Genomic DNA, 10,000 nt, shown 5'->3' with positions numbered 1-10,000 from the left:
GGGCAATGCCGGGCGGCCTGTTAGTATATATATATATATATATATATATATATATATATATATATATATGAGAGAGAGAGAGAGAGAGAGAGAGAGAGAGAGAGAGAGAGAGAGAGAGAGAGATTAAATTAAAGATTGTATCATTCGTGGTTCCATAACGATTTCGTATCGAAATAACATTTAAGTTAAAATATTATTTTAAAAATAAATAAGCATTATCGAATATTTTAAATATTCAGCGTCATTCTTGCTTTTTGAAATCGATTCCTATTGGAATTGATTTGGTCCATAGAAAATTTGGTTTTATATTATGACTTGCTATATAATATTGACTGTGGTTTGTATCGGTAAAATTAAAGTGTGCTTAATCACGTATGTAGAAGCATGATATTTCATCACAAATAACACTGCATATTGATTCGATGCCCTATTGATACCTGCGGTTTCATGGAAATACTGGAAATCAAGCCAGATAGGCTAAATACCGAATGTAGCAGTACTTAAGCCAATGGTCAAATAAAAACCTGGCCTACAAAATCTTAGTAATATATATATATATATATATATATATATATATATATATATATATATATATATATATACACACAGACACAAATACATTATGCATATATTTTTTAAAAAATTTAGCTGAATGATTTCATGCGGGAATGAACAAACGTTTCTTTGTAGTGCGTAGCTTACGTGCCGTATATATATATATATATATATATATATATATATATATATATATATATATATATATATATATATATATATTTGGTACTTACACAGAATACAGACTGTGGTGGAATAATAACGCTATTATTCAGAAACCCATTCTTAACACGATGAGCGAGCATGGATTTTATTATTTTTTTTAACATTCTGTACTCTGTATTTTCACCTAACACTTTAATAAACACAAGATATCGTAAACATTGAATTTAGCTTAAAAATCAAATCTACAAAAACAGCATCGTCCGTATAAGTGCCTATATATTTTTTATACCACTACCTCTCTCTATATATAAACATTTTCTTCTCTGTGGATTTTAACGCATGTTCGTGCAATTTCATTACAATGGTGCTCTGTTTCGTCTTGTATATAGGCTTGTATTTGAGCACGTCGTATACTTTAGCGTGTTATTTATTTATTTTTAGCTCCGTTTCTATCTAAAAAACATAAACTAGTTTCAAACCGTTCTCATCTTCTTAGTTGTTTTTAATCAGAGTAAATGCTAAGTTTGCATTTGTAAATATTTTGGGTGTGAAAACAGAGACGAAATGAGGTGCACGTGCGCGCGTGCGTCACAACAGCGTACGCGTGTTTTATTGGCGTGTTCGATATGTTAGTGATGTGGACATGAATTTTATATGAATACAAGAAAACCAGTGGGGAAAAAGTATCCGATGTATTGTGTGTATTTGTATATATATATATATATATATATATATATATATATATATATATATATATATATATATATATATATATATATTATATTCATGATCACCTGTATCTACCCGACGTTGGCTGGGGCAAGACATATGTTCGGGTAGACGTTATCGAAATATATATATATATATATATATATATATATATATAAAGCTGAATGTCTGTGTGTGGGCCTGGTCACGACTAGGCCACCTCCGTGGCCTTCGGGCCAAGATCAAAGTGTAGTATCGGTTCCGGCAGATACTGCAAGCAAAGACCCTATGTGGGGGCGACCCCACAGATAAGACCTTGGTCAATGTAGGGGCAACCCTTCATACCAATTGTCACTATCCAGCTCCCCTACTCCCCGGGGAGTTGGTCCCCATTTCCCCTTCACTCCTCACATTTAGAATCGGCCTTGTGCCTAATTTGCTCGGTGGGGGAGCAAATAAATACCCTGTGTGTGTGTCTGGTCACGAATAGGCTCCTATATAGTTGACTATTTAAAAAAACTGTTTACATACAATGATAGATGTATCGAGATATAGGAATGGGTATGTTTGATCTGGCAGAACGGTGGTTCATTAAAATTGTAGGGTCTGCGTTCGCGCCTCGTCCACAAAGTATGGAAATAAAAAATTTGAAAATTAAAAAAAAAAAAAAACGTTTACAAGTGTTTTGATATAGATGTACATAAGAATACTTTGATAAGTATGTTTTAACTTAAATAGGGATGATATAATAAAATTGTGGGGTCTGCGTTCGCGCCTGGCCTTCATAGAATGGAAATAGGCACAAACTTTAATAAAGACTTTTCATATCTATCTGCGTAAGTATACTTTGATAATTATGTTTCCGTTTGAAGAAATATGGTGTAATAAAATTATGGGGTGTTCGTTCGCACCTGACCTCCATAGAATGGAAATATGCCACAAAGTTTAACAAGATTTTTTCCACAGAATATTGTGATAAGTGTTTCAGTGTGAACAGGTATGGTATAATAAATTATGAGGTTTATCTATTTTATTTTTCCTTTCATAATATTTTGCTTTGGTTTTGATACCCTCAAATTCGAAGCTATCTCTTTACAACCCTTCCTTTTCATAACCAATCATACTTTCATAAATCAGAGTCCATTTTCTGTAGGCTGTTTTTTTAACCCAGTCAACGACGGGTACTTTTGCTAGTATATATATAACCACGTTTACATTTGGTTTATAAATAGGATTTCCAGATAGAAAAAAAAACAAGTCTGAGACAATTCTGTGGTTTAAATTTACAAAAATAAATAAATAAATTTTTTTTAAAAAATTGAAAAAATTAGAAAGCTATTAACGTGGAGGGGGAGGAAAAGAGCTTTGCTAACTCTGCGTGACGAAACTCTCCGAAAAAAAAAAAATGAATAAATAAAAAGAATATTTTGCTTGCGGAAGTTAAACTGCACCAGTGCCAATTCCGATTAGTTTTCCCTTATATTATATCTTTATTTCAATAACACAGAGAGAATAGTTAATGTAAATAATACGCGCGGTACTTGTACGTCCATATTACTGCGGCGAATTAATAACGTTATTATTTAGAAACCTTTTCTTAACATGGTATGTTTTGTAACTATTATATACTTCCATCTAGCAGTTTAATAAACATATATATATATATATCGTAAAAATTGAATTTAATTAGAAAATATTATTTTTAAAAATTAGCACGGTTACATAGATGAATAAGCCCTATGGGGCTGCCCAGGCACTTTTTGCAGGTCAGAGTCCTCCTCCCCCCTACCCTCGGAAACGCTGACTTCTGAATCCAACTTTCCGACCCTGGTGTCTAAGTTCTTGCAGTGGGAGATCACTAAAAACCTTATTTCGAAACATATTCTTAACATTAGGACGTGAGCGCGGGGGGGGGGGGTTACTACTAATAAAGTATATGTGTATTTATAAAGGTTATGTGTAGAGACAATACGCACCCGTAGACGCGCAAGAGCTTGTTTGATATGTAGTTGAATTAAATACAGTGATGTCATATGTATGCACATTTGATAAAGTTTACGGTTAGGTAATTCAAGTACACAAGTGTCAGTCTTGATATATGTGTACGATGTGGAATCAAGTTACAGAAACGGTATTATATATATTTCGCTAGATTCAGCCACTCTGATGAGTCGTAGACGACGAAACACGTGTCAGTGGGGTAATTATATTTTAACTACAGACAGACACACACACACACACACACATATATATTAGCTTAGAGCGTTTTAATTAGTTTTGATCTATTTCGTTCCTAATGAATCCCACGCTAGACGCTGCATCCCCATTATGTTACCTAGCATCTTCTCTAATCTTCTGATGAGAAGCATTAGGCTTCGAAATGCCTTGGCATAAAGAGTCCCTTCTATCCCCCAACTAATTGTTTGTATTCCCTTATTGAATAAATGAACCAATCTATATCGACCAATATATAGTTCTGTGACTTCATTTCCCACTCCTATTGTTTTCATATATATATATATATATATATATATATATATATATATATATATATATATATATATATATATATAGATTGATTGTTGGAGAGCTATTGGCTACACATTAGCAAACGTGTTTCAATGACCCCCTAGCAGGGAAAATCACCTCATCAGGCCAAAAACCATCCACCTGATGAGGTGATTTTTCCCTGCTAGGGGGTCATTAAAACACGTTTGCTAATGTGTAGCCAATAGCTATCCAACAATCAATCAATATATTGCTCTGTTTCATGCATTGAGCACTCTTTCGAATGACATATTGTGTTGTTGTTATGAGTTACTGAAAAAATTCTACCAACAGTATAACAATAATAATAATAATAATAATAATAATAATAAATATATATATATATATATATATATATATATATATATATATATATATATATATATATATATATATATATATATATATATACGCTGTTTTTGTCATTTGCTCTTCTTTAAAATCGGAATACAGATATATCATTTTTTGGCATCTTTTTACGACCTGCCCCAGCGTAGTATAAACACCCCCAACCACCTCATGTTCAGAACGGTTTTCGGAATACCCCCCACCTACCCATGTTAAGAACGTTTTTCGAGGTTGGAGAGGGTGTTTATTCCGAAAGCCGATCTTAACATGGGGAGGTTGGAGTGTTTATAATACACTGGAGAAAAATTTACCCATTTTTTTTTCTCTTGAAGGTTCAGTTCCCAGTGTGGGCGACCGAAAAATATAATTGCGAATTACTAAGGACCTTTATCGAGTAATAGCTGACGGAACAAGAGCATGCTACAGTGCTACACCCCCACCCTCGTGAAGTAAATAAAGAGTTCGAAATTCCGTTCAAATTCCCGAGTTCGTCAGAAACATTCTCGAGTTCGACAAGATACACATGAAGAAGATCGGAGGTTACATCGACCTAAAAATTGTGAAAATCACATTCAAGATAAGAACAGTAGTCCGATGCATGCAAATAATACGATTCATAATTTTTTTCTTTATGACTCAAAGAATGTCTTTTTTATTCGCCTGTTAAGCGTTATTTAGCTTTAATTGAGAGACAAGGTACTTTAAGACTGGTTATGTTGTCAACCAAGTTTTATTTAAAATAAAAAAAACAAAAAAAAAACAGCAAACAACACTAATAAAATAAACGTCAGCAGAAACGCGCTAGGAGTTCGAACCCGGGAACATGTTTCTATACGGCCCACAGAAAAAAAAAAAAAAAAAAAAAAAAAAGGACGCGTTTACATCAACGAATCTCTCTTTAGTTTGTCAAAATATGATAAAACAAAATAAATAAATAAATAAATAAATAAATACAATCACCCGAGAAAATAGAAAATTATTTGTAGCAGATATAAAAAAAAAAAAAAATCAAGTAAAAATACGATGTAATATCCATCCATGCACACATAAAAAATAACAGTTTATTTATTTGATAATTCCCGAGCTTGTCACAATGCACCTGAAGAAGGTCATAGGTTACATCGGCCGAAACATTGTGCTTGTGCGCATGGCACTCAAGATGAGGAAAGTTGTCCGAATAATCCAACTAATATTATGTTATTGTTTCACCAACTATACATCAAAGCCCTACCCCCCACCTTTACGCCTCCAGAAACAATGGATACCCCTTGTAAGTATGCCTCTGCATGTATAGCTTATAACGAAGCAAGAGTTGTGCAATCCCCCTTTTCAGAACTTACACGACTTAATTCTAGTGGCAAAGAGAAGTCTAAGGACATTTTGAAAACAATACCAAGATGAGGAGAGAAACAAAACTTATGCTATTTCGGAGTTTTCCTTCTCTTAGGTTGGTTGCACAGATTTGACAGACTAGTATACTTTACTAGGAGAGGGTGGTACTGGTAGGTATATATGGATACATACGTGTCTCAAAGAGGTTCCTATTTACTTGCCTTCCCACGAGCGCAGAGTTAGACACAAGGTCGGTTTTTAATGTGGGGAAAATCCAGCTCCCCAAAAAGGGATACTCTGGATAGGAACAAAAATAAAAATTGTCTCAGTCATGAAGGATTTCTCCTCCACTGACCGAAAAGAGAGGTGAAGTGTAGTATCAGAAAAGATGACAAGTACGAGTTTGAAGGTGTTAATAAAAGTGATGCAGTAACTAGGAGAGAACTCGAACTCGTTAACGCCAAGCTCAGAGTTCGTGCCTGTAGCCACTATATCAAGTGTATGTTTCTAATAGATATTTTCATAATTTTACTATTCAAATTCAATAAGACAATTGTAGCGTTATTTCACTTACCTGAATTAAAGTCCACAGAAAATATTTCAATTTTTATATATATATATATATATATATATATATATATATATATATATATATATATATATATATATATATATATGTAATGCAGATATACAAGGTTTATAGTTGGATGAAACACCCTTCCAAGAAGTTATATGCTGTCACATTATTCGTGTTGATACACAATCCGTTTTTTTTTTTCTCTTCTTTCCTCTTCTGGTATCTCCGTCCGTCAGGGAATGCGCCAATTTCAGTATGTTTTTCGACTTTTATTTATTTATTAAATAAACCTTTATTTCTTCTTTCTTTCAGAAATAGTTTTTTTTTTTTTTTTTTTTTTTTTAATTTTTAGTACACAGACAAACTGTGTAAATAGTAAAAAAAAAAATAAAAAACAAAAAAAAACGACTATGTAACTAAAAAAACGTGCAGCGTGTCTCACTGGAAAATTGTAAGAGAGAAAGATGGATGTAGGGACTTTTAAGAAATAGAGAGAGAAAGAGGTGTGTGTGTGTGGGGGGGGAAGGAACCAAGAAATTATTATTATTGTAATAACAACTAATATGAAAACCTTGCTGATGACTATAAAGACATGTAAAATCCAAGAATTTTTTTCCTTCTTCTCTCTCCCCCTCTCACACACACACAAATAATAATAAAAATAAAATATTAGCTCAAACTGATTGCGTTCCTTTTATATGTATATATACATATCTACATACAATTGATAACCAATAAACACCAGTTCGTTCGCTTTCTCTCTCTATCTCTCTTCTTTTTTTTTTATATAAACATTTTTTTTTAATTCCTTCAGCAATGGAAACGCTTTAAACATATACTTCTTTTCCCCCTAAAATTATCAACAAAACGGACTTTTTGCTTATTTTTGTTATCTCCGTTCCCGTCTCTCCTTTTTTTTTCTTTTTTTTTTTTTTACCCCGCTGTCAGGTGCTGTCGGCAAAGCTGAAATGACTGCGCGTGTCGGTGTGTTCAAACGGCACTAGTTTGATGGACGAGTCAATTCTTGCTACGAAAGGGGGCGACAGCTTGGAAAAGCGCAGCAGCAGCGTCTATCTCTGCTTCAAAACCGCGCAGCATCCGTTCAAACTTCGATTGTTATTAAATGTATCACCCAGAAATGACCCCCCGCCTTATCTGCAGTCGTTTCACGAGCGTTTTAAAGACGGCAACGCAAGATGTAGACGCATGGTGGTGCTGTTTACATGACCCATCATCCCTATCTTATGCAAAACACGAAATAATGAAATGTTCTCCCTTTTAATTGTCCGTGGAAAGTCGCGACTATATGTTTGCCAGATTCGAAATAAGACGCGTTTTTTTCTTCCTCCCTGTCGCTGTGTTTACAAATAAACAAATAATTTCCAAATGAAGGGATTTAAAAAAAAAAAAAAAATTATATCTAAATTTTGAAATTTCTTGAAGAAAACCAAACACTATACCTATTGACTTGTCTCCCCACGAGGGCAGAGTTTTTTTTTTTTTTTTTTTTTTTTAAATTCTTTATTTTTTTTATTTAAGGAAGTGCAGACTGCAGCTGCTCTTCAAAAAAAGGGTCCCGCTGGATTGAACCAAAAATATAGTTGAGTCACATCCAGCCTCCGCGAGGAGGCAAGTTAGATCAACAAATTATGATGACGTTGGTGATGCTTAGGGCCTACATACACCCCCTTCACTATAATATGAACACCAACACCCACACCAAGAGTACACTTTTTGTAAACAAGGGTCAAACGTGGGAGTACACAATGCACTTTTTAACGTCATCCTTATTAAATTTGCTGCCACTTAAGTCTCACTTCCACCTAGAGATTGACTTGAACTTTTTGTTTCTAAATAAACCGGAAAACAGTGAGCAAGTTTTTTTTTTTTTTTTTTTTTTTTTTTTTAAATACCTGTTGTGGGTGTTCTTTTTATCTTACTCCTCATCATTTTTCACGAAATTACAAATATTTTATCCATTTGAAATCATTGGCGATATTTTAAGTGGAAGTAAATGTGGTATTTTGGTGCTTGCTGAAGTGTAAGTGACGTACAAAAGACGAAAGAAGGATGAAAATAAGCATAGCTTGGACTAATGATTCAAAATGCGCCTAGTTAAGAGTAGGATGACCAAAGAGGAAGTAGAGACGCCTCTTACATAGCGCACAATTTCGATGGCCTTGTATTTAATTTGTTAAAATTTGTTTACTTTTTTTTTGTTTCAAATAAATAGTTCAAAGTGTAGTATATATATATATATAGTAGAAGGAGAAAGAGAGAGAGATGTATAGAAAGAAGAGAAAGAAAGAGAGACTTTAAAATATATAACGTATGCTTTTTAACTTTAAACTTTATTTTCTTTTTATATCCCCTACCACGCCTGGTAACCATGCTAGCATTATTATAAAATTTTATAGGAGATGTTTTTTGGCGCCCCTAAGCAGAAGAGCGAAAAAATCGGAGGACGTTTTCATTTAATGGCCCACCCCCACCGTAAGCCCGCCACGTTGTGGAGTGCACTGCAGAGCCCTGATGATTCCTGGGACGAATTGATTGATTGTATCTTTCCCCATGATTCAAGTATAAGTCCTAGTACTGCGTAGTGCGTAACATTATCAACAAAGGAAGTAGTTTGAATATGATTAAATGCCACCCCAGTTTGGATACCCGAGGCCACTGCTCCGTTTCCAGCTTTTGCACCCACGCGATATTTATCCCACCGCTCCAATAGTCTATGGTCCTTGACATTCATTTATTCATTCGGCATGAGACTATCCTCCCGAACATCATCTCCCCCTTCGGTATGTAGTGCTGGGATAGTGGTTAAGGGTTACGTAGTGACAAATATATATATATAGTAAGTTATAAAATATATATATACCAATTAAGTTACACAGGCTGATGCGTACGCCTGACGAATTCTCACGAGAATGAAACGCGGAATATTCTGCGTAGCTTAATTGCCATATATATTTTTATAACTTACTATCTAGCTCTATCTTAGTATTGAGCACTGTTGGAGTAAATACTGAAAATTTACGCATAATATTATATTTTCGTATATTAACTTATGTGATTAAATGAAGTAATCATATATATATATATATATATATATATATATATATATATATATATATATATATATATATATATATATACATATAAATTTATTTATACAAATATTGATGGCTACATATGTGCATACATGTTTCTGTAATTACCCGTTACTGGGAAGATGGCGTCTTCAGGCCAAGAATTACCCTTAAAAACTGAAATTTCAAGATACAAAACCATTTTCTAATATCGTTTACAAAATTAGAATCTTGTCATCATTGGATGTACTACTAGATCAAAGTGTAGTATCTGTTCTTCAGATGTTGCACTTCCATTTCTTGTTCTCTTCCGGTGGAGGATCAGTCCTTCACGACTGAGACAATTTTTATTTTTATACCTTTTCTCCACGTTAGGAAACTAAGCTCTATTGCCATATATATATATATATATATATATATATATATATGAACAAATGATTAATAAAACATGTTAAAAGACATCTTGAAAAAGAGTTAAAAACATATTTAATTTTAAAAAAGGAAGCACAAGATAAGTGGATAGTCCTTAATCCGTGGAGTTTCGAAGAAATACTCTCCTTCTCATCAGAGGGCAGGAATTAGCAAAATGCAGGATCGGATTTTGCATATAAAAGTATTTAATGAAACTACAAGTAAGTCACAGATCTTACTTGGTTAAAAAAAAAGGGTGAGGTAA

General features: G+C 33.6%; 2 protein-coding genes across 7 annotated transcripts in view; one reads left to right on the top strand and one right to left on the bottom strand.

Annotated features, from left to right (window-relative positions):
- The window catches only part of LOC145296757 (uncharacterized), a 485,527-nt gene that overhangs the window by 270,700 nt on the left and 204,827 nt on the right, over nucleotides 1–10,000 (top strand). The window lies entirely within an intron of this gene.
- The window catches only part of LOC145296756 (adhesion G protein-coupled receptor L4-like), a 700,831-nt gene that overhangs the window by 664,235 nt on the left and 26,596 nt on the right, over nucleotides 1–10,000 (bottom strand). For 3 of the 6 annotated variants that reach the window (XM_080142805.1, XM_080142803.1, XM_080142806.1), the window contains exon 1: nucleotides 6,230–6,341. The exons of 1 other annotated variant lie outside the window; for it this stretch is intronic. The gene's annotated coding sequence lies outside the window, so the exon portion shown is untranslated. Of the gene's footprint in view, nucleotides 1–6,229; nucleotides 6,343–10,000 lie in introns of those variants that run through there. 2 more of the 6 variants (XM_080142801.1, XM_080142796.1) reach the window with 1 other exon arrangement.

The sequence above is a fragment of the Euprymna scolopes genome, chromosome 17 (assembly GCF_053919585.1).
Source record: "Euprymna scolopes isolate OS-2025 chromosome 17, ASM5391958v1, whole genome shotgun sequence".
NCBI classification, from domain to species: Eukaryota; Metazoa; Mollusca; class Cephalopoda; order Sepiida; family Sepiolidae; genus Euprymna; species Euprymna scolopes.
The sequence above is the reverse complement of the archived record's forward strand: the minus strand, read 5'-3'. Positions and strand labels throughout refer to the sequence as shown.